Here is a 24,078-nt window from a genome sequence, read left to right on the forward strand (position 1 = left end):
AACATCTGAAATGTGCACTTGCGACCGTTGTTTTAGAGCTGCCCCTGTTACTCGACCGTGCGTTTTGAGTGGCTCCTCGCGACGAACTCGCCCTGTCTCCCCGAAGGACAACAGAGACCCCCCTTTCTCCCTTAGCCAATAAGGACACTTCTCTCGTTTCCTATATATATATATATATATATATATATATACACTCCTGGAAATGGAAAAAAGAACACATTGACACCGGTGTGTCAGACCCACCATACTTGCTCCGGACACTGCGAGAGGGCTGTACAAGCAATGATCACACGCAAGGCACAGCGGACACACCAGGAACCGCGGTGTTGGCCGTCGAATGGCGCTAGCTGCGCAGCATTTGTGCACCGCCGCCGTCAGTGTCAGCCAGTTTGCCGTGGCATACGGAGCTCCATCGCAGTCTTTAACACTGGCAGCATGCCGCGACAGCGTGGACGTGAACCGTATGTGCAGTTGACGGACTTTGAGCGAGGGCGTATAGTGGGCATGCGGGAGGCCGGGTGGACGTACCGCCGAATTGCTCAACACGTGGGGCGTGAGGTCTCCACAGTACATCGATGTTGCGCCAGTGGTTGGCGGAAGGTGCACGTGCCCGTCGACCCGGGACCGGACCGCAGCGACGCACGGATGCACGCCAAGACCGTAGGATCCTACGCAGTGCCGTAGGGGACCGCACCGCCACTTCCCAGCAAATTAGGGACACTGTTGCTCCTGGGGTATCGGCGAGGACCATTCGCAACCGTCTCCACGAAGCTGGGCTACGGTCCCGCACACCGTTAGGCCATCTTCCGCTCACGCCCCAACATCGTGCAGCCCGCCCCCAGTGGTGTCGCGACAGGCGTGAATGGAGGGACGAATGGAGACGTGTCGTGTTCAGCGATGAGAGTCGCTTCTGCCTTGGTGCCAATGATGGTCGTATGCGTGTTTGGCGCCGTGCAGGTGAGCGCCACAATCAGGACTGCATACGACCGAGGCACACAGGGCCAACACCCGGCATCATGGTGTGGGGAGCGATCTCCTACACTGGCCGTACACCACTGGTGATCGTCGAGGGGACACTGAATAGTGCACGGTACATCCAAACTGTCATCGAACCAATCGTTCTACCATTCCTAGACCGGCAAGGGAACTTGCTGTTCCAACAGGACAATGCACGTCCGCATGTATCCCGTGCCACCCAACGTGCTCTAGAAGGTGTAAGTCAACTACCCTGGCCAGCAAGATCTCCGGATCTGTCCCCCATTGAGCATGTTTGGGACTGGATGAAGCGTCGTCTCACGCGGTCTGCACGTCCAGCACGAACGCTGGTCCAACTGAGGCGCCAGGTGGAAATGGCATGGCAAGCCGTTCCACAGGACTACATCCAGCATCTCTACGATCGTCTCCATGGGAGAATAGCAGCGTGCATTGCTGCGAAAGGTGGATATACACTGTACTAGTGCCGACATTGTGCATGCTCTGTTGCCTGTGTCTATGTGCCTGTGGTTCTGTCAGTGTGATCATGTGATGTATCTGACCCCAGGAATGTGTCAATAAAGTTTCCCCTTCCTGGGACAATGAATTCACAGTGTTCTTATTTCAATTTCCAGGAGTGTATATAGAATGGCTGAAAGAATGGCTGAAAGAAGTCCAGAGGGATCTACAGCAGATCAACATAAAAAATCTCGAGGATCGCACCGAGTGCCGGCATAAAATCACAAGTGTGAAGTTTGGGGAAAGAACATCGCGTCAGCCTGGTAAAAAATGGACAGAGGAACGGAAGAAGGAGCATTCTGAGAGGATGAGGAGGTTTTGGGAAGCAAAGAAGTAAAACATCCGAAGATGATATTATGAATTAAAGTTCAATCGCTCTCCTATATATATATATATATATATATATATATATATATATATGCGAATATACTGACACAATCCTAATTTTCTTGTTAGACACTGTCAAATCTATCCACATCAGTCGTGTATATATATATCCTCCTCATCCTCTCAGAATGCTTCTTCTTCCGTTCCTCTGTCCATTTTTTACCAGGCTGACGCGATGTTCTTTCCCCAAACTTCACACTTGTGATTTTATGCCGGCACTCGGTGCGATCTTCGAGATTTTTTATGTTGATCTGCTGCAGATCCCTCTGGACTTCTTTCAGCCATTCTGTGCCACATTTACTCCTTGTTATAATATTGAATAATTTCTTTGCTGTTCTGGAGTCTTCCATCCTGTAGATGCGTGTATAAAATTTGGCTCGGCGCTTTCTGATTTCATCTATGTTGATCTTTCTATAGAGTTCGTTTTGTGGTCTCTTCATCCAAATGCCATTTTTGTTGATTGGACCGTAAATCTTCCGGAGAATTTTTCTTTCCTGCTTTTCTATTTCCTTAATTTTTGAATGACCATCAATCACCAATGTTTCAGCTGCATAGATTGCTTCTGGAATAATCACTGTTGTATAGTGCCTTAATTTTGCGTCTGTCGAAATGCACTTATTGTTGTAATGCGTCCATATTAGCTTGTAGACCTTCTGGAGCTTGGTGATTCTTTGTTCATTGGCAATTCGGTTTAATCCTGAGGACTGTATAGTTTCACCGAGGTATTTAAAATGGCAGACTTGTGCAATTTTACCATATTTTGTTATTAAAGGGGATTTATTTTCTGGCTGCCTTTCCATGTATTGGGTTTTTTCATAAGATACCTGTAGTCCGGTTTTTTATGAAATTTCATGTAGTTTTTCCACTGCGTGAATCGCTTCTGTCCTGTTATTGGTGATAATTGCAATATCGTCAGCGAAAGCAAGGCACTTGACTTTAATTCGGTTCTCTTTCTTGATACCAATTTGGATACCCTTTACGTGTGGTTCCCATTCCCTGATTATCTTTTCTAGAACAATATTGAAAAGGATTGGGGATAGTCCGTCCCCCTGTCGGACTCCAGATTTGATTTCGAAGGGTTCTGATACTTCGCCCATGAATTTCACTTTGGCCGTTGTTCCTGTAAGTGTCTGTTCTATGATTTTTCGTGTCTTTCGGTCGATCCCAAATTCTTCCATGGTTTTAAGCAGGGTTCCACGGTCCACTGAATCATATGCTTTCCTGAAGTCGATGAATGTAACTACTGTGTTTCTGCATTTCCTCATTTGTAATATTGTCTTTAAGCACCAGATCTGTTCCGCACATGAGCGTCCTTTTCTGAACCCGGCCTGGTATTCACCAATTAGTGTATCTGCTTGGGATTCTATCCTGTTTAAAAGCTCTTTGGAAAGGGTTTTGTAAGCGAGTGGGAGCAGGGAAATTCCTCTGTAATTGTTCATTTCTGTCTTGTCGCCCTTTTTGTGTAGCGGGTGAATTAGAGCGCATTTCCAGTCCTCTGGTATCTGCTCCGTTATCCATATGTCTGACATTATATGGTGTAATTTCTGCATAAGTATAGGATCGTTTAGTTTCCAGAACTCAGCAATGATCCCATCTTCTCCTGGTGCTTTGTTATTTTTCAACTGCTTGACTATCTCCATAATTTCTTCAAGATCCGGGGCATGTGAGTCTGAGTGTGTGAATACTGGAGAAGAGAAGACAAGTTTTTCTTGGGGTGGTTCGCAGTTGAGGAGGGAGCTGAAATATTGGGCTAAGATTTTGCAGTTATTTTTCGTGTTGGTTTCCAAAGAGCCATCGGGTTTCTTGAAGCACGAGCTAGGCGCTTGGTATCCCTGTAAGTTTTCTCTGAAAGTCTTATAAAAATTTCTTGTATTATTTTTGATGAAATCCTGCTGGATTTCAGAGAGTCTGTTGTTGTCATATCCCCGTTTTTCTTTTCTAATTAAAGTCTGTTTTTGAGTTTTAAGAAAGTTCTCCCAGTTTTCTTCAGTTTTGTGACTGCTAAATTTTTTCCATGCAGTTATTCGGTTGTCGGCTGCCTCATCACAGATTGCATTCTACCAGCGATAATTCCTGTTGCGAGGGGGTTGTCCTAATTTGAGGGCTTCCTGAATTTTCTCTGTTAGTTTCTTCCAGTCTGTTGATTTTTCCTGATTAATTTGCGTGATGAGTTTTTTCTTTGTTGAGTTGCAGATATTCCGGATCTGGTTTGGTACTTTTGGGTGGCCTTTTTAGCATTCTGTTGGGTTGGAATTTTGTTTTTATTTGGAGAAGATGATGATCTGATTGAAAGACACCTTTGCGGGTTCTGATGTTTTGAATTTCTTTTATGTTTTCTTTGGAAATTGCGACATGGTCTATTTGGTATTCACCCTGTCTAAGATTGGGTGATCTCCATGTGGTTAATTTATGTGCAGGTTTTTGAAACTGGGTACTCATTATTTTAAGTCCAAAGTTTCTGCAGAAGTCGATTAGTTTTTTCACCATTCTTGTTGGTACGTTTGTGTTTGGTGTGGGGTCCAGTGGTATCTCTGAATTTTTTTTTCCTTCCCTAATTGTGCGTTAAAATCGCCTACTAAGATTTTCACATGGTGCCTGGGTACTTTATTTGTTGTTTCTTCTAGTGTTTCCCAGAAATTGTCCACTGTTTCAGGGTAGATTTTATTGTGATGATTTGTCGGGGCGTGCACATTGATCAGAGTGTATGCTTTATTAGCTGATTTCACTGATAACAGGGAGACTCTTTCATTGGGAGACGTGAAGTCAATAACTGAGTCGAATACGGAAGTGTGTACGGCGAATCGTGTTCCGAAAAGTGGTAGTTTGTCTCTTACTTTTATGGCAGGTTCGCCCTTGTAGATCCTGTAATTCTCTGTGTTAAAGTGTCCTTCATCTGTGAATCTTGTCTCTTGCAGTGCAGTGATTTTCAGGTTAAATTTTCCCATTGCGTTGGAAAGTTGCTTTAATTTGCCTGTGAACACCCTCGTGTTCACATTAATTGTACCAATAAAATTTTTACGTTTCGTTTTGAGAGTGTGAGGAGTTTTTGAGAAGCTCCGATTCTTCTCCGCATGGTGTCCCTGATCCCCCAGAATCCGATGATCAGGTGAATCCAGTCTATCGACTGGTGCCTGGGGTAGTGACTCTGTGGTCGTCTTTTCCATCATGTGTTCAAGTTGAATTTTAGTTTTTGTGGTAATCTCTGTTGAGACTACAGGTATACGACTCGATTTTTGAGTTCGAGAAGATTTTGTGCAGCCGCTTCAACTAGAGGAACAGACGCTGGCCACTGGCCGTCAGATGCTGAACAGACACCACTGGGTTTATTGGTTTTTGGTCCGCCCTGGGTATTTCATTTCCCCAGTACCACCTATATCTAGGAAGCTTTCCCCTATCCGCCACCCGGGGAGGCGCCCGATGGGGGTACCAACAACCCCACACGGGATATATATATATATATATATATATATATATATATATATATATAATCTCCAAACTTTCAGCCATTGGGCGTTCAGATCGCTGTTGCTTGCGGACATTGTGACAGAAGTTAGTCTCGGAACATTGTCTCAGATTGTAAGATCGTACTCCCGAATAGTGGGATCTTGTCCCTACCAAGGTTGCACAGAATTGCCTCCTACGATATTATCATTAATGCTCCTTGCTGACGCTTAATTATTAAATGTACATGTAGCCTGGCTACTACTGAGCATTTCCGATCGCATAAATATGCATAACACTTGGCTTAAACATGTGAAGGGAATGCACTTCTGCCTTACAAGATGCTGATACCTTCACCGTCGAAAAAGTGCGATCCCGAGACGCCGCATTAGTCCGTAGTGCATCGGACAACGGCTGTGCGGCGTCTGTCTGTGAAGCTGACCCTGGTTAGCTATGGTTGCTCATTAAAGCATTGAATCTTTGTACCTGTTGCAAATATGCATTCTTCATAAGTTCCAGATAAAATGTTCACAAAGTACATCGTTAGTGACTACTGCTGTTTTGTAAGCATATCTCACACGCTGTTATATTACCATTCTAACATTCTTTCGCCAAATATGAAACAGAGAATCTCTCAGCTAAGCAACAGTCTCCGAAATAGCAACATTTGCATCTTCAGACATCGGCTAATTAGGTATTCTTTGTGTGGAAATCAAACAGATTTCTTGTAGAAAATGTGTTTATTTTTACTTTAATGAGAGAAGTAGCATCTCGGACATATTCTGAGTCGTGGTCACCTTTGTGCTCAGACGGCAAAGACTACCAAATCCACCGGTTAGTCCCTCAACCGTTAGGAGTAAAACCCAATGGGACCCGGGGCAAGTAAGGCTAGCAACCTGCTTCCCTGGTACTTTAAATATGATGCTGGCAACAATCAGAGCAAAATGCCTCGGACCTTTGGAGGTGACGGAGTCCCACCTCTAACTGACAAACCAGGGACTCCTAAGATACGACTTGGCAAACAAATGGTAATGAGATGGGGAGCTATTAATATCAATGGGATCTACTCCGGGAAGAAGATAGAGTTGGCAGAGGCTGCAAGTAAGATGGGGTTGGACGTTTTAGCTGTTAGTGACATTCGCGTAAGGGGTGAGAAAGAAGAGGAAGTGGGAGAATACAAGGTTTACCTGTCAGGAGTCAAAGCAGGAATAGCACAATGGGGTGTAGGGCTTTACATCAGGAAAGAAATGGAACCCAGCGTAGTTGCAATAAGGTACTTAAACGAACGACTGATGTGGATAGATTTGACAGTGTCTAACACGAAAATTAGGATTGTGTCAGTATATTCGCATTGTGAAGGGACAGATCAAGATAAGATGGGTAGTTTTTATGACGCACTCAGTGACGTAGTTGTTAGAGTAAAGGACAAGGACAGTGTTCTGCTCATGGGTGATTTTAATGCCAGGATTGGAAATCGAACAGAAGGGTATGAAAAGGTTATGGGTAAATTTGGAGAGGATATGGAGGCCAACAGGAACGGGAAACAACTCTTGGATTTCTGTGCCAGTATGGGCTTAGTAACCACAAACTCCTTTTCTAAACATAAGAACATTCACCGGTATACTTGGGAAGGCAGGGGAACCAGATCTGTCACTGACTATATAATAACAGATCAGGAATTCAGGAAGGCTTTGAGGGACACACGTGTATTCAGGGGATTCTTTGATGACGCTGATCACTATTTAATCTGCAGTGAAATTGGTATTGTGAGGCCGAAAGTGCAGCAGGTCAGGTCCTTATGTAGGAGGATAAGAGTGGAGAAACTTCAGGATAAGGAAATCAGGCACAAGTACATAACAGTGATCTCAGAAAGGTACCAGTTAGTTGAATGTAGTCAATTACAGTCATTGGAAAAGGAATGGACAAGGTACACGGACACAGTACTAGAAGTGGCTAAAGAATGTCTTGGAACAGTAGTGTGTAAAGGTAGGATGAAGCAAACAGCTTGGTGGAATGACACAATCAAGGCAGCCTGTAAAAGGAAAAAAAAAATGGCGTATGAAAAATGGCTACATACTAGAACTCAGCTAGACAGAGAAAGTTATGTTGAAGAAAGAAACAAAGCCAAACAGATAATTGCATCATCCAAGAAGAAATCTTGGGAAGACTTTGGAAACAGGTTGGAGACTTTGGGTCAAGCTGCTGGAAAACCATTCTGAAGTGTAATTAGCAGGCTTCGAAAGGGAGGTAAGAAGGAAATGACGAGTATTATGGACAGGTCAGGAAAACTGCTGGTGAATCCTGTTGATGCCTTGGGCAGATGGAGGGAATATTTTGAAGAGTTGCTCAATGTAGATGAAAATACGATCAGTGATGTTTCAGATTTCGATGTACAATGGGATAGGAATGATGATGAAAATAGGATCACATTTGAGGAAGTGGAGAAAATGGCCAATATATTGCAGTGCAATAAAGCGGCTGGGGTGGATGAAATTAAGTCGGAACTCATCAAATACAGTGGAATGTCAGGTCTTAAATGGCTACACAGGATAACTGAAATGGCGTGGGAGTCGGAACAGGTTCCATCAGACTGGACGAAAGCAGTAATCACACAAATGTTTAAACATGGAAACAGAAAAGATTGTAACAACTACAGAGGTATCTCTTTAATCAGCGTTGTGGGTAAAATCTTCTCAGGTATTGTTGAAAGGAAAGTGCGAGTATTAGTTGAGGACAAATTGGATGAAAATCATTGTGGGTTTAGGCCTCTTAGAGGTCGTCAGGACCGGATCTTTAACTTACGGCAAATAATGGAGAAGTGTTACGAGTGGAACAGGGAATTGTATCTATGCTTTATAGATCTAGAAAAGGCATATGACCAGGTTCCTAGAAGGAAGTTGTTGTCTGTTCTACGAGTTTATGGAACAGGAGGCAAACTTTTGCAAGCAATTAAAGGTCTTTACATAGATAGTCAGGCAGCAGTTAGAGTTGACGGTAAATTGAGCTCATGGTTCAGAGTAGATTCAGGGTTAAGACAAGGCTGCAACCTGTCTTCACTGTTGTTCATATTATTTATGGATCATATGTTGAAAACAATAAACTGGCTGGGTGAGATTAAGATATGTGAACACAAAATAAGCAGTCTCGCATATGCGGATGACTTAGTTGTGATGGCAGATTCGATTGTAAGTTTGCAAAGTAATATTTCAGAGCTAGGTCAGAAATGTAAGGACTATGGTATGAAGATTAACATCTCCATAACGAAAGTAATGGCAGCGGGAAAGAGATATAAACGGATTGAGTGCCAAATAGGAGGAACAAAGTTAGAACAGGTGGACGGTTTCATGTACTTAGGATGCATATTCTCACAGGATGGCAACATAGTGAAAGAACTGGAAGCGTGGTGTAGCAAAGCTAATGCAGTGAGCGCTCAGCTACGATCTACTCTCTTCTGCAAGAAGGAAGTCAGTACCAAGACTAAGTTATCTGTGCACCGTTCAATCTTTCGACCAACTTTGTTGTATGGGAGCGAAAGCTGGGTGGGTTCAGGTTACCTTATCAATAAGGTTGAGGTTACGGATATGAAAGTAGCTAGGATGATTGCAGGTACTAGTAGATGGAAACAATAGCAGGAGGGTGTCCACAATGAGGAAATCAAAGAAAAACTGGGAATAAACTCTTTAGATGTAGCAGTCAGGGCAAACAGGCTCAGATGGTGGGGGCATGTTACACGCATGGGAGAAGCAAGGCTACCCAAGAGACTCATGGGTTCAGCAGTAGAGGGTAGGAGGAGTCGGGGTAGACCAAGGAGAAGGTACCTGGATTCGGTTAAGAATGATTTTGAAGTAATAGGCTTAACATCAGAAGAGGCATCAATGTTAGGACTGAATAGGGGATCATGGAGGAATTTTATAAGGTCGATTATGCTCCAGACTGAACGCTGAAAGGCATAATCAGTCTTAAATGATGAAGATGATGATGATGATGATGAGAGAAGTATTCAACATTAAATGAGGGATTATGTTATGTGAGTCAAAAGCAGATGCAGACTACCTAATAAACGTTTCCCTCTGAGAAAAGTCCAATGAATTGAAAATACGTAACGGGACGGAGCTAAAAGCTAGTGTTACATACTGACTAGTCACTTTCCTATACGGCTTACTGAAGTTTAAAATTAGTCACGGATGTCCGCAACGCAAAAAAATGGATCGATACTTACAACGTGTTTCCAATGTTTCCCTTACGTAAACTCTTTGAATTTCTTTCGCGAAAAATTTAAATTCTTTGCTATGCAACAGGAACATTGTGTAACTGATGTACAGTGGGAAATAACTGCGAGTTCCAGCGCAAAAAGCGGTACAAATTCTTTTTACTTGCTCTTGCAAATCACAACATAACCTGTTCCCCATCTCCAAAGCTACTATACAAAATCGTTGTTTCCTACAAACAAAAGCCGTACAGAATAAACCTTCCAGATCATTACAATAAGTGACCATCGAAACGCGCAGGGATAAAATAAATGCGGCGCAGAGTTACATGTTTTTTCATTCTTATGCTCATCATCACAGTGGTAAGTGAAATACTGAGTGGTGAATGCACAATTCGATTATGTATTACATAAATTCTGATAATGTCAAAGTTGTGAGAGTTTATTATTATTTTCGTTCTTAAGTCACTTGCATGGCACAAGTACTTCTCAACTTTTCGGAGGGATGCTTTATCATATTGCAACATTTTATAAAATTCATTGTTATTTTAAGTATAAACTTATGCATCTGTGGCTGTTAGTAGGACGACGGTTAGATTTTTTTGGGGGGGGGGGGGGGGCTACGGTGGAGGGGAGCGACTGTGACACACACTGACGCCCCCCCCCCCTTCCGCCCGAACCAAACTTCCGATCTGCGCCTGCTCATTCATTGTTCTATAAATAAGCAGGGAGACCGAGAGAGAGGGAGAGACTCTAAATACTCTATGTGATAATTTTAACAACTATGCGTACACCTGTTATATTTTAGTGGAACCGTCATTTTCAAATACTGTATGTGGTACTGAAAACAGTAATACTTACCCACACACCTGTAGTATTATTTGGTGGCTGTGTGCCACCGTCGGCTGGAAAAGTTTTTCTTCCATTCATTCATAACATCGCGGACCGAATTGGTAAAGTTTAGGCCAAGTTTCAAGTGGAGACAATCTTTCCACCTACCAAGAAAATTAGTGAAAGTTTAAGATCGGTGAAAGACGCACGACACCCCTTAGCTACCCCATGTGTGTATAAAATTCCGTGTAGCTGTGGCATGGTTTATATTGGAACAAGTAAAATGAGTGTTAATACCCGCCTAACGGAACACAAAAGGAACTGTAGATTGGGACAGATTGACAAATCAGTTGTAGCGGAACACGTTTTCAAAGACGGTGATCACGAAATAAAATTTAGTGAGACAAACGTAATAGCTAGGACCTCACATTATTATACTCGCATGTATAGAGAAGCTACAGAGATCTACAAGCACGGAAATAATTTTAATAGAAAAGAAGAAGGATTAAAACTAGACAAGATATGGCGGTTGACTTTGTACCAAAGAAGTGACAATCGATTACCTGTAATCGAGAGAGATGGCACTAGCCAGAGATAAAGTCGAAAGCACGTGACGAGTGCTCTATATGAGCGGGACCACCAGCGCCTAGCAGCCAGTCGCCGACTCACCTCAGAAGATGTTGCCCGCAGTAGGCAACGAAACGTCAGGAAGGAGAAGAAGTTTTATACAGGGTTATTACAAATGATTGAAGCGATTTCACAGCTCTACAATAATTTTATTATTTGAGATATTTTCACAATGCTTTGCACACACATACAAAAACTCAAAAAGTTTTTTTAGGCTTCACAAATGTTCGATATGTTCCCCTTTAGTGATTCGGTAGACATCAAGCCGATAATCAAGTTCCTCCCACACTCGGCGCAGCATGTCCCCATCAATGAGTTCGAAAGCATCGTTGATGCGAGCTCGCAGTTCTGGCACGTCTCTTGGCAGAGGAAGTTTAAACACTGAATCTTTCACATAACCCCACAGAAAGAAATCGCATGGGGCTAAGTCGGGAGAGCGTAGAGGCCATGACACGAATTGCTGATCATGATCTCCACCACGACCGATCCATCGGTTTTCCAATTTCCTGTTTAAGAAATGCCGAACATCATGATGGAAGTGCGGTGGAGCACCATCCTGTTGAAAGATGAAGTCGGCGCTGTCGGTCTCCAGTTGTGGCATGAGCCAATTTTCCAGCATGTCCAGATACACGTGTCCTGTAAGGTTTTTTTCGCAGAAGAAAAATGGGCCGTAAACATTAAACTGTGAGATTGCACAAAACACGTTAACTTTTGGTGAATTGCGAATTTGCTGCACGAATGCGTGAGGATTCTCTACCGCCCAGATTCACACATTGTGTCTGTTCACTTCACCATTAAGAAAAAATGTTGCTTCATCACTGAAAACAAGTTTCACACTGAACGCATCCTCTTCCACGAGCTGTTGCAACCGCGCCGAAAATTCAAAGCGTTTGACTTTGTCATCGTGTGTCAGGGCTTGTAGCAATTGTAAACGGTAAGGCTTCTGCTTTAGCATTTTCCGTAAGATTTTCCAAACCGTCGGCTGTGGTACGTTTAGCTCCCTGCTTGCTTTATTCCTCGACTTCCGCGGGCTACGCGTGAAACTTGCCCGCACGCGTTCAACCGTTTCTTCGCTCACTGCAGGCCGACCCGTTGATTTCCCCTTACAGAGGCATCCAGAAGCTTTAAACTGCGCATACCATCGCCGAATGGAGTTAGCAGTTGGTGGATCTTTGTTGATCTTCGTCCTGAAGTGTCGTTGCACTGTTATGACTGACTGATGTGAGCGCATTTCAAGCACGACATGCGCTTACTCGGCTCCTGTCGCCATTTTGTCTTACTGCGCTCTCGAGCGCTCTGACGGCAGAAACCTGAAGTGCGGCTTCAGCCGAACAAAACTTTATGAGTTTTTCTACGTATCTGTAGTGTGTCGTGACCATATGTCAATGAATGGAGCTACAGTGAATTTATGAAATCGCTTCAATCATTTGTAATAGCCCTGTATATGGACCACGGCAATTCGGCCCGGAAGTTTTAATTAATGAAGACGGCGGCCGCGAAAGCTTACATGTTATGACTGGAAAGAATTATTCACTGCTTCCAGTGTTGCCTGCTAAAGAGAATTACAAGCAAGCACAATACGTTCCTGCATGTCCTCTGGAATCGTTGGATTATCGCAATAGGATTTGAATCAGCACATCTAGCACGCCAAGTTCCTCCTCGACCAATCCATCTGGCAGGATACCTTCGGTTCAGAACACGACGTGCACGCAAGGCATTATGTGCTGGACATCCATCGTGTTGATACCACATAAGCATTATGGTTCTTAGCGGCACTCCATCCAGAAGAGGAGGAAGAATTCGTCTGATGGTTCAAATGGCTCTGAGCACTATGGGACTTAACATCTGAGGTCATCAGTTCCCTAGAACTAAGAACTACTTAAACCTAACTAACCTAAGGACATCACACACATCCATGCCCGAGGCAGGATTCGAACCTGCGACCGTAGCGCTCTCGCGGTTCCAGAGTGTAGCGCCTAGAACCGCTCGGTCACACTGGCCGGCAATTTGTCTGAGGAAGTTGGCATACGCTGTGCCGTTTAGATTACCATTGATGATATAATTGTAGTACTAAGCATCCCACACCAGATGTTAAATCTCCATTGACGCTGACGTTCCACCTGTCTAAGCCATCGTGTGTTGTCGCTGAACCAATAATGCATGTTCCTTGTATTTACCTGTTCTTTTGTTTGAGAAGGAACATTCATCTGTAAATAGAACGTTAGAGAGAAGTTCGGGTTGGCGACGATTTGCTGCTGTGCCCACTAACAGAATTGTACAAGATTCTGGAAATCATTCCCATGCAATTCTTGATGTACGTAAGGATGGAACCGGTGGCGTGTAAGAACACGATGTACACTTGTTTTAGGAATGCCAATCTCGTGTTCAAGCTGTTGTGTGCAGCTTCATCCGTGCGGGTGCTACGACGATTGAGTTGTCGTGGGTTGAAACTTCCCGTTTCCTGAAGGGTCGCAACAAGACGAGAAAACATTCGTCGGGAAGGTGGGTTCTTGTCAGGATATCTCTCTCCGTGCAGTTCCGCTGCCTGCGTAGCATTTCGCCTACTTTCAACAACAACAACAATAAAAGAAACGTTATGACGATGCAGTTTGTAGGAAGGACAGCCTTTACTGTATGTCTACTCTACACAATAGTATTTAAAAGGAAGTCATTCCCTCATGTCTTAGCAGATGTCCTATCATCCTGTCCCTTCTCCTTATCAGTGTTTTCCACATATTCCTTTCCTCTCCGATTCTGCGTAGAACCTCCTCATTCCTTACCTTATCAGTCCACCTAATTTTCAACATTCGTCTATAGCACCACATCTCAAATGCTTAGATTCTCTTCTGTTCCGGTTTTCCCACAGTCCATGTTTCACTACCACACAATGCTGTACTCCAGACGTACATCCTCAGAAATTTCTTCCTCATGGCCGGTATTAGTAGACTTCTCTTGGCCAGAAATGCCTTTTTTGCCATAGCGAGTCTGCTTTTGATGTCCTCCTTGCTCCGTCCGTCATTGGTTATTTTACTGCCTAGGTAGCAGAATTTCTTAACTTCATTGACTTCGTGACCATCAATCCTGATGTTAAGTTTCTCGCTGTTCTCATTTCTACTACTTCTCATTACCTTCGTCTTTCTCCGATTTACTCTCAAACCATACTGTGTACTCATTAGACTGTTCATTCCGGTTCAGCAGATCATTTAATTCTTCTTCACTTTCACTCAGGATAGCAATGTCATCAGCGAATCGTATCATTGATATCCTTTCACCCTGTATTTTAATTCCACTCCTGAACCTTTCTTTTATTTCCATCATTGCTTCCTCAATGTACAGATTAAAGAGTAGGGGCGAAAGGCTACAGCCTTGTCTTACACCCTTCTTAATACGAGCACTTCGTTCTTGATCGTCCACTCTTATTATTCCCTCTTCGTTGTTGTACATCTTGTATACGACCCGTCTCTCCCTATAGCTTACCCCTACTTTTTTCAGCATCTCGAACAGCTTGCTCCATTTTATATTGCCGAACGCTTTTTCCAGGTCGACAAATCCTATGAACGTGAGTTGATTTTTCTTTAGCCTTGCTTCCATTACTAGCCGTAACGTCAGAATTGCCTCTCTCGTCCCACTACTTTTCCTAAAGCCAAACTGATCGTCACCTAGCGCATTCTCAATTTTCTTTTCCATTCTTCTGTATATTATTCTTGTAAGCAGCTTCGATGCATGAGCTGTTAAGCTGATTGTGCGATAATTCTCGCACTTGTCAGCTCTTGCCGTCTTCGGAATTGTTTGGATGATGCTTTTCCGAAAGTCAGATGGTATACCGCCAGACTCATATTCTACACACCAACGTGAATAGTCGTTTTGTTGCCACTTCCCCCAATGATTTTAGAAATTCTGATGGAATGTTATCTATCCCTTTGCCTTATTTGACCGTAAGTTCTCCAAAGCTCTTTTAAATTCCGATTCTAATACTGGATCCCCTATCTCTTCTAAATCGACTCCTGTTTCTTCTTCTATCACATCAGACAAATCTTCATCCTCATAGAGGCTTTCAATGTATTCTTTCCACATATCTGCTCTCTTCTCTGCATTTAGCAGTGGAATTCCCGTTGCACTCTTAATGTTACTACCGTTGCGTTTAATGTCACCAAAGGTTGTTTTGACTTTCCTGTATGCTGAGTCTGTCCTTCCGACAATTATATCTTTTTCGATCTCTTCACATTTTTCCTGCAGCCATTTCGTCTTAGCTTCCCTGCACTTCCTATTTATTTCATTCCTCAGCGATTTGTATTTCTGTATTCCTGATTTTCCCGGAACATGTTTGTACTTCCCCCTTTCATCAATCAACTGAAGTATTTCTTCTGTTACCCATGGTTTCTTCGCAGCTACCTTCTTTGTACCTATGTTTTCCTTGCCAACTTCTGTGATGGCCCTTTTTAGAGATGTCCATTCCTCTCCAACTGTACTGCCTACTGCGCTATTCCTTATTGCTGTCTCTATAGCGTTAGAGAACTTCAAACGTATCTCGTCATTCCTTAGTACTTCCGTATCCAACTTCTTTGCGTATTGATTCTTCCTGACTAATGTCTTGAACTTCAGCCTACTCTTCATCACTACTATATTGTGATCTGAGTCTATGTCTGCTCCTGGGTACGCCTTACAATCCTGTATCTGATTTCGGAATCTCTGTCTGGCCATGATGTAATTGAAATCTTCCCGTATCTCCCAGCCTTTTCCAAGTATACCTCCTCCTCTTGTGATTCTTGAACAGTGTATTCGCTATTACTAGCTGAAACTTGTTACAGAACTCAATTAGTCTTTCTCTTCTTTCATTCCTTGTCCCAAGCCCATATTCTCCTGTAACTTTTTCTTCTACTCCTTCCCCTACAACTGCATTCCAGTCGCCCATGACTATTAGATTTTCGTCCCCCTTTACATACTGCATTACCCTTTCAATATCCTTTCTCTATCTGTTCATCTTCAGCTTGCGACGTCGGCATGTATACGTGAACTATCGTTGTCGGTGTTGGTCTGCTGTCGATTCTGATTAGAACAACCCGGTCACTGAATTGTTCACAGTAACACACCCTCTGCCCTACCTTCCTATTCATAACGAATCCTACACCTGTTATACCATTTTCTGCTGCTGTTGATATTACCCGATACTCATCTGACCAGAAATCCTTGTCTTCCTTCCACTTCACTTCACTGACCCCTACTATATCTAGGTTGAGCCTTTGCATTTCCCTTTTCAGATTTTCTAGTTTCCCTACCACGTTCAAGCTTCTGACATTCCACGCCCCGACTCGTAGAACGTTATCCTTTCGTAGATTATTCAATCTTTTTCTCATGGTAACCTCCCCCTTGGCAGTCCCCTCCCGGAGATCCGAATGGGGGACTATTCCGGAATCTTTTGCCAATGGAGAGATCATCATGACACTTCTTCACTTACAGGCCACATGTCCTGTGGATACATGTTACGTGTCTTTAATGCAGTGGTTTCCATTGCCTTCTGCATCCTCATGTCGTTGATCATTGCTGATTCTTCCGCCTTTAGGGGCAATTTCCCACCCATAGGACAAGAGAGTGCCCTGAACCTCTATCCGCTTCTACTCACACAACTCTTTAACTGACGATGGTTGACGGAATGACGGGTGTGCATTCTACTTATGTTTACATTTGTCCTCTGTCAACGTCAGCACATTGGTGTGTTCCATTACCGGGAGTACCTGCACTAAGCGCTAGGAGCGTCTACGTCAGTGCTGTGTTATGCAGTTAATAACGTTGTGTTTCAGTGAATGGCACACTGTGATACATTTTTTTATATGTCTTCAGGAGAGGTAATGAATTACCGAATAAAAAATACAGGGTGCCATTTAAAAAAGTCATACGACTGTTCATATCTTCGTAAAATACAAAGCTACAACGAAGGCAATCATGCTGATTGATATCCCCATGGCGGATAATGAACATTTCGTTGAAATAGTTTGTAATTTGCATCTGGAAAAACAGTTATTTAGGGTGGCCAAGATAAATGGGACACCATATATAATATGTGTGTGTGTTTGTGGATGGGTGCGCGCACTATAGAGAGACCTAGGAGCTTTAAGGAAATAAACATGTGGAAAGAAAACTACAAAATAGTATAATGTAAGTAGTGTCTAGATAACTTCTAAGTCAGTTCTGGGGTATCATAGTCCAAGTTCCTGCACTGTACTCTGAGAATGTGTTCATTCAACAGTTCAAAACTAGATGATAACAGTTCTATTCTAGGACAAATCCCATCGTTATTCAGCGACATATTAAACATTGTAATTATTTTGGGAGACTAGTATTTTTATGGCGCGTTGGAGAACAGCGATGAGCCAAACGGCCTGGCTTTTGTATCCTTAAATGTTGTAACTGTTGCAGACTTCATTCACTAGGTTTTTTTCTTATGTAAGATCGCTTTTATCACCTTAAATAATGTCTTTGCAATTAGAATTACAGCTGAGCTATGTATTTAGTAACAACGTGCTTCCTCTCTGGGGAAATCTAGTAGTGGAAAAATACGTCGAAGTTGTTTATCTGTGAATTTATTGCAGTGGTAACGCTACTTCTGTGGAACCGAGAATAGCCTTCTGTTACCGGCGTAGGCACAGTGGTAAGAAACATCTTGCAAAACCTCCGAGTTGAATAACGGCGCCGACGGGACGCCACGCATAATCCTGAAGCGACGGCATAATGTAGCAGGCAGAACTCGGGAGGTAATGGCCAGAAGGCAAATTAACTGGGGCGCCGCATATTTCTCCGGCGCCAAGAAGGTAATGCGAGCGAGGAAAGGGATGGAGCTGTGACGGCAGACAGGGCGGCGAAGAGGGAGAGTAAAGGCAAACGGGCGCAGTGGGCTGGAAATAGCAGCACCCCTCACCGTGACGACTGCAATGAGGGGAGCGTACGGCGGGGATGGGCTGTTTCTTGAGGACAGCGGGCAGCGTGAAGGGGCGCAGAGGCGGCTGGCGAATTTGCGATAACAGTGTGGCGCAACTTGTACTGGCGCTGAGTTTGTCAAGCGATTTAGGGCGCCCCACATCCTTTCTTTTCGAGTCGGAGAAGGTGAAGAAATAAAACGTCGCCTCCTTTTTTCATTTGGGTTGCGTATATTTACGCGGAGCGCTTCTCATTCGTTTTTCTTTCTCTGTATTCGAAATCCACTGCATTCCTTACCTACTGGAAGTAGTCGAATTAATTTTGCTGCGAATTAAACTAGGGGCATACAATAAGTAACGCATTACATGTTTTTTCTCTGTCATTTTCGGTTGAGAAAACTCGGAATTTGTTTGGTACATCTTGTAATATTCCCACTTCAGTCCTTATAGTTTCATGATATTTCGATAGGTGGCGCTGCTATACGTAGCCTTCAAAATGGTTTCCATAGCGGAAGTGCGTTCCAAACAGAGAGGTGGCATTGAGTTTCTTTTGGCGGAAGACCAGTGAATCGTAGATATTTATAAGTGCTTGTAGAATGTCAGCGGAGACCTGGAAGTGAAAAAAAGCGCGGTCAGTCGTTGGGCAAGGCCTCTGTCATCATGGCAACAAGGTCCTGGAAAGCTGTGCGAACTCCAGCGTGCCGCCCGGTCGCAAACAACTGTCTCTCCTGCAGTGCTGGGACGTGCGGACACTCTCATTCGAGTTGAGTGACGGATCACAATCAAACATCTCGCTGCACAACTGGACGTCTCTGTTGGTAGTGCTGACATACTCTTCCACCAGTTGGTGCACTCAATAGACATTCGCCTAGCTGGTCAATTGAATAAGCACCAGATAATGGGTGGTCCAAATGTTTTTCGTGGACTGTGAATGCAGTTCACATGTGATGTTTCTGCTGTGTTTGGAGTACATGGCTGACCTTGCCTATTGTATGAGGGGATCACACAGACTTTGGTGGCCTTGAAGCATTCCCTGATGCAAAGATCGTGGCTTGGAAGACATGGAATATAGCTGAGAGTTCAGGTCTACTGGCTAATCGCTGACATAGTGTTTAGTGTATCTGGGATTGTAAAACAGTTAAGATCCTTAGACTCCAGGAAGGCATCTGGCTCAGACGGTATCCCTGTAAGATTATGTGTTGACTGTGCTACAAATATAGCACCATTCTTATCCATCATGTATCAGAGATCATTGGAACAGCAGAAAGTTCCACGGGACTGTAATAAGGCCTAAGTCATAGCAATCTACTAAAAGGGTAGAAAATCGGATGCGCATAATTACCGGCCAGTTTCACTGACATCGATTTGTTGTAGAATCATGTAACATATTTTGTGATCAGACATAATGGCCTTTCTAGACTCTGAGAAGCTCATCTGCAGAAACCAGCACGGTTTTAGGAAACAGCGGTCATGCGAGACACAGCTGGCCCTCTTTGTGCATGATATACAACAGGCTCTAGATACCGGCTCCCAGGTTGATGCCACGTTTCTCGACTTTCGAAAGACGTTCGACTCAGTTCCGCACTGTCGCTTGATCAAAAAAGTGCGCACTTACGGTCTATCCGATGACACATGCGGTTGGATAGAAAGTTTTCTAACAGTCAAGGATCAGTCGTCTTGAACGGAGTGACTTCAACAGAAACAAGCGTAACTTCAGGTGTGCCCCAGGGCAGCGTAATAGGTCCTCTGCTTTTTACGATTTACATAAACGATCTGGTTGATGGTATTGGATACTGTAATCTACAAGAAAGTAGTACCACACGAAAGTTGTGAACAGATCAGTGAGGATTTGCAGAAAATTACTGCGTGGTGTAATGACTGGCAGTTATCTCTCAATATAAGTAAGTGTAACCTACTGCGTATAACAAGGCGGAAATCCCCATTAATGTAGAAGTACAAAATAAATGCCCAGTCTTTGGAAGCGGTAACATACGTCAAGTATTTGGGTATGACTGTTCGAAATGATCTCAAATGGAAAGATCAGATTAGACAAGTAACGAATAAGGCAAACTCTAGATTGCGGTTTGTTGGTAGAATCCTGAAGCGATGCAGTCCTTGAACAAAGGAAATAGCTTACATTACGTTAGTTCGTCCAGTCTTAGAGTATTGTTCCTTTGTATGGGGCCCTTACCAGTTGGGTCTGATTCAAGAGATTGAGAAGGTCCAAAGAAGAACGGCAAGATTCGTGACTGGTACATTTAGCCATCGCGAGACCGTTACATATCTCATAGAAAGTTTGAAGTGGGACACACTTGCAGATAACCGAAGGGGCTGCTCACTAAATTCCGAAATCCAATCTTCACCTAGGATGTAGAGCATATATTATTAGCACCAACTTTCAAATCGCACAACGATCAACATTCAAATATAAGGGAAATTAGAGATCGTACTGAGTCGTTCAGGCAATCGTTTTTCCCTCGCGCGATCCGCGAGTGGAGCAGAGGGGGGAGGGGGGGGGGGAGTGAGTTATGACTTTGGCACGAATTGTGCCCTCCACCACACACTGCTTGGTGGCTAGCGGAGTGTATATGTAGATGTAGAAAGAGGTGTGTGCGCTGGGTCCCTTGCTGCCTAACAAAAGACCTTAAAAAGCAATGGAGGACCACCTATGTGGATCTGCTTGCGCGTTACGAGGCTCATCGTGATAATTTTTTGCCCACCGTCGTCAGAGGCGATGAAACATGGGTTCATGATTTCGAACCATAAACGAAGCAGCAATCCATGGAGCGCGGCACACCAACTCTCCTCAGAAGAAGTAGTTCAAAGCTGCGTCCTCAGCCGGTAAACTCGTGGCGACGGTCTTCTGGGACTCTGAAGAGGTTATTCTGTTTGATGTCCTCTCTCACGGCGCAATGATCAACTCTGAAATGCATCGCTCCACCCTCAGGAAATTGGAGAAACGACTTCAGCGTTTTGTCACCACAAAAATACAAACGAACGTCTCCTTCATGACAACGCAAGGCCTCACCCAAGTACACGCACCTGAGAGGAACTCACAAAACTTCATTGGACCGTTCTTGCTCAGCCACACTACAGCCCCGATGTCGCTGTTACCGACTTCTATCTGTTTGGCCTAATGAAGGATGCACTCAGCGGGAAGCAGTGCGTGGATAGTGGAGAGGTTGTTGATGCAGCCAGGCGTTTGCTTCGACGTCGACCAGTAGAGTGGTACCATACGGGCATACAGGGCCTCCCAGTAAAGTTTCGATTGGATTGTTTGGGGGGAAGAGACCAAACGGCGAAGTCATCGGATAAGGGAAAGAAGGGGAAGGAAATCGGCCGTACCCTTTCAAAGGAACCATCCCGGCATTTGCCTGGAGCGATTTAGGGAAATCACGGAAAACCCAAATCTGGATGGCTGGACGCAGGATTGAACTGTCGTCCTCCCGAATGCGAGTCCAGCCCAGTAAAGCTGCGTAAGGCCATAGCACTGAACGGAGATTATGTTGAAAAATAGGGTTTTATAGCCAAAATAGAGGGGAATAATATGATGTATTGTAATCCTGGATAGAACGGACCTGCTTTCAGAAAATAAATGTCTTGCGTTACTTATTGAACGCCCATCGTACAATGTGTTATGGCCGTTTGCTGCTTGTTACGACTTCTGCACCACTTATTAGCAGCAGACACAGTGGCTGCGCCAATGACTGAGACGGCGTGGAGTTTTACAATTATTTATTGAACTTTCTTTGCAATTTCTCCCTCGTCGTCGCTGCCCAGCCCTGCGGATCCCTCCGCCTGGCTGCTGCTGTGTAGATTCTGATCGCACTCGGTAGCCTCAGGCCACCAGTGCTCCGCACAGGATGCCCTGTGGTTGAGATGTCGCCGCTCGGCGCTGCAGTACGGCGCGCCCACGGAGCCGCGTCGCAGTGAGGTCAGCTGCTGACGCCTGCTGCACCGGCGGCTGGGAAGCCGTCAGTCGCGATGTCCGCGAGGTCCCATCATGGACGGACCACGCGCCGAGGCCGGGTTGTCGTGAAGTCCGAGCGTCAGTCCCCAGCGGCGCCTGTGACCAAAACCGCGCTGCGGCCGGTCCTGCTGGAAGTTCTCGCAGTAGTTAGTCAGCCATGGTGCCGACCGAACGCAGGCTGATCTCCAGAGCTGAAGTTGACATCTGGCGGCGAACGGATGACTACTGCGAGCTGGAACAGACTTCCGGAAACGTCACCTACGAAGATTGAACATTCGCACACGGACCACATCCGTCCTCAGATCCGAACTGCTTCCTAATGGCTTCTGTCTGTTGCTGCCTGCGCTCCACTATTTATATCCCGCAGGAGGACGTTTTTTACCCTCGATGACAGCTTCTTGTTATTGCACCCAAAGTATATTGCAGCATAACTTAGCGTGCTGGCCTCACTTCTCCTTACTCAGCACTCTCCAGGCTTCGCTTGGTGCTCGGTCTGTGTGTGTCCTTGCGACAGCTTGTTGGTAAACTGCAATTGTCAGCAAGGCTATCAGTGCCACGCTTACTTTGGAATGCCGCGGTCGCCGGCTGCCTCTGTTTTGCCATTCTCCACTGCGTGAAGCAACGCTTACTACATGTGGCTGCAACAAATGGAAGGATCTACACAATTGCCTTCCAGTTTTTGCACTGACGATCATGTGATTTTATTCCATTAACTTAAACCTTCTCCAATGTACAAGGGTCACTCCAAACAGTAACTTACACATGTCGTCGCACGCTATGATCATTGCACAGTAACGGTGCCGCATTGTCGGAAGAGAGTACGCCTTGTGGTTTGCTGCCGAGTTCTGCTGCGGTACGGATAACAGGTGCCTACAGTGTGGGGGTCAAATGGCGTGGCAACTGGAAACTTAATCCGAAGTACGCAGGAAAGTAAGATTCCTGTGAACAGAAGGTCTAAATTGCACGTAGATTAAACGTGATATCCTGGCGGCTTATGGCTCAATTGCACTGACGGATTCAGCAGTAGTGTAGTGGCACCAACTTCGCCAAGACAACACAGACTTTGTTGATGCTGATCGTAAAGGAAGCCAATTCGCATCGACCATACACGACAAAGTCAGACAATAGAGGAACTTATTCTTAATAATTTCACATTTGCCGACAACGAACATGTTCATAAAGCAATTTTTCAATGGCTCCATGACCAAGGAGAGGTTTTCTATAGTTGAGGAACTGAACGATTGCTAGAATGTTCTGACCATCGTTTACAAACACTTGGTGACTATTTTGAGTCAATTACAGATTTAGAAATGGGTGCTAATCCAATTTTCACTGACACTGATAAATGATTTAAAGTTAAAAGTAATCCGCTAAATTTCGATTACGCGATAAGTCACACAAACCTGAAGGCTGTAAATTCAACCTAAATACTTAGGGATTGCAGTTATAAATAACCTAAAGTGGAAAGATCACGTAAATAATGTTGTGGGTAGACAAAATCAAAAACTGCGAGTCATTGGCAAAACACTTAGAAGGTGCAACAGGTCTACTAAAGAGACTGCTTGCACCACGATTGTCCGCCCTATTCTGGAGTATTGATGTTCGATGTGGGATCGGCATCAGGTGGGCCTGAAAGATGACATCAAAAAAGTTCAAAGAAGGGCAGCTTGTTTTGTAATATCGCGAAATAGGGGAGATAGTGCCACAGACATGATACTCGTATGTGAATTGGAGTGACAATCACTAAAACAAAGACGTTTTGCGCTGCGACGGGATCTTCATGAAATTTCAATCACGTTTTCTCCTCCGATTGCGAAAACATTTTGTTGGCACCCACCTACATAGGGAGAAATGGTTATCACAATAAAATAAGAGAAATCAGGGCTCGCACAGAAAAAGTTAAGTCCTCGTTTTTCCTGGGCACCACTCGAGAGTGTAGAGGTAGAGATACAGCTTGAAGGTGGTTCATTGAACCCTCTGCCAGGCACTCTATTGTAAATAGCAGAGTAATCATGTAGATGTAGATGTAATTCATTGTCAGTATACTTTGAAATGACCCGCTATATGCAGTTCAGAACCTGTTAGAGATTTCATTCCACCATGTGTATAAGATGTGAAGACATGCAGATCGAAGTGGTTGACAGTGTTAAATATTCTGGTACTATAGGAGGAGGAGGACATTAGTGTTTAACGTCAAAAAATGGTTCAAATGG

Source organism: Schistocerca serialis, chromosome 4 (assembly GCF_023864345.2).
Source record: "Schistocerca serialis cubense isolate TAMUIC-IGC-003099 chromosome 4, iqSchSeri2.2, whole genome shotgun sequence".
Lineage (NCBI taxonomy): Eukaryota > Metazoa > Arthropoda > Insecta > Orthoptera > Acrididae > Schistocerca > Schistocerca serialis.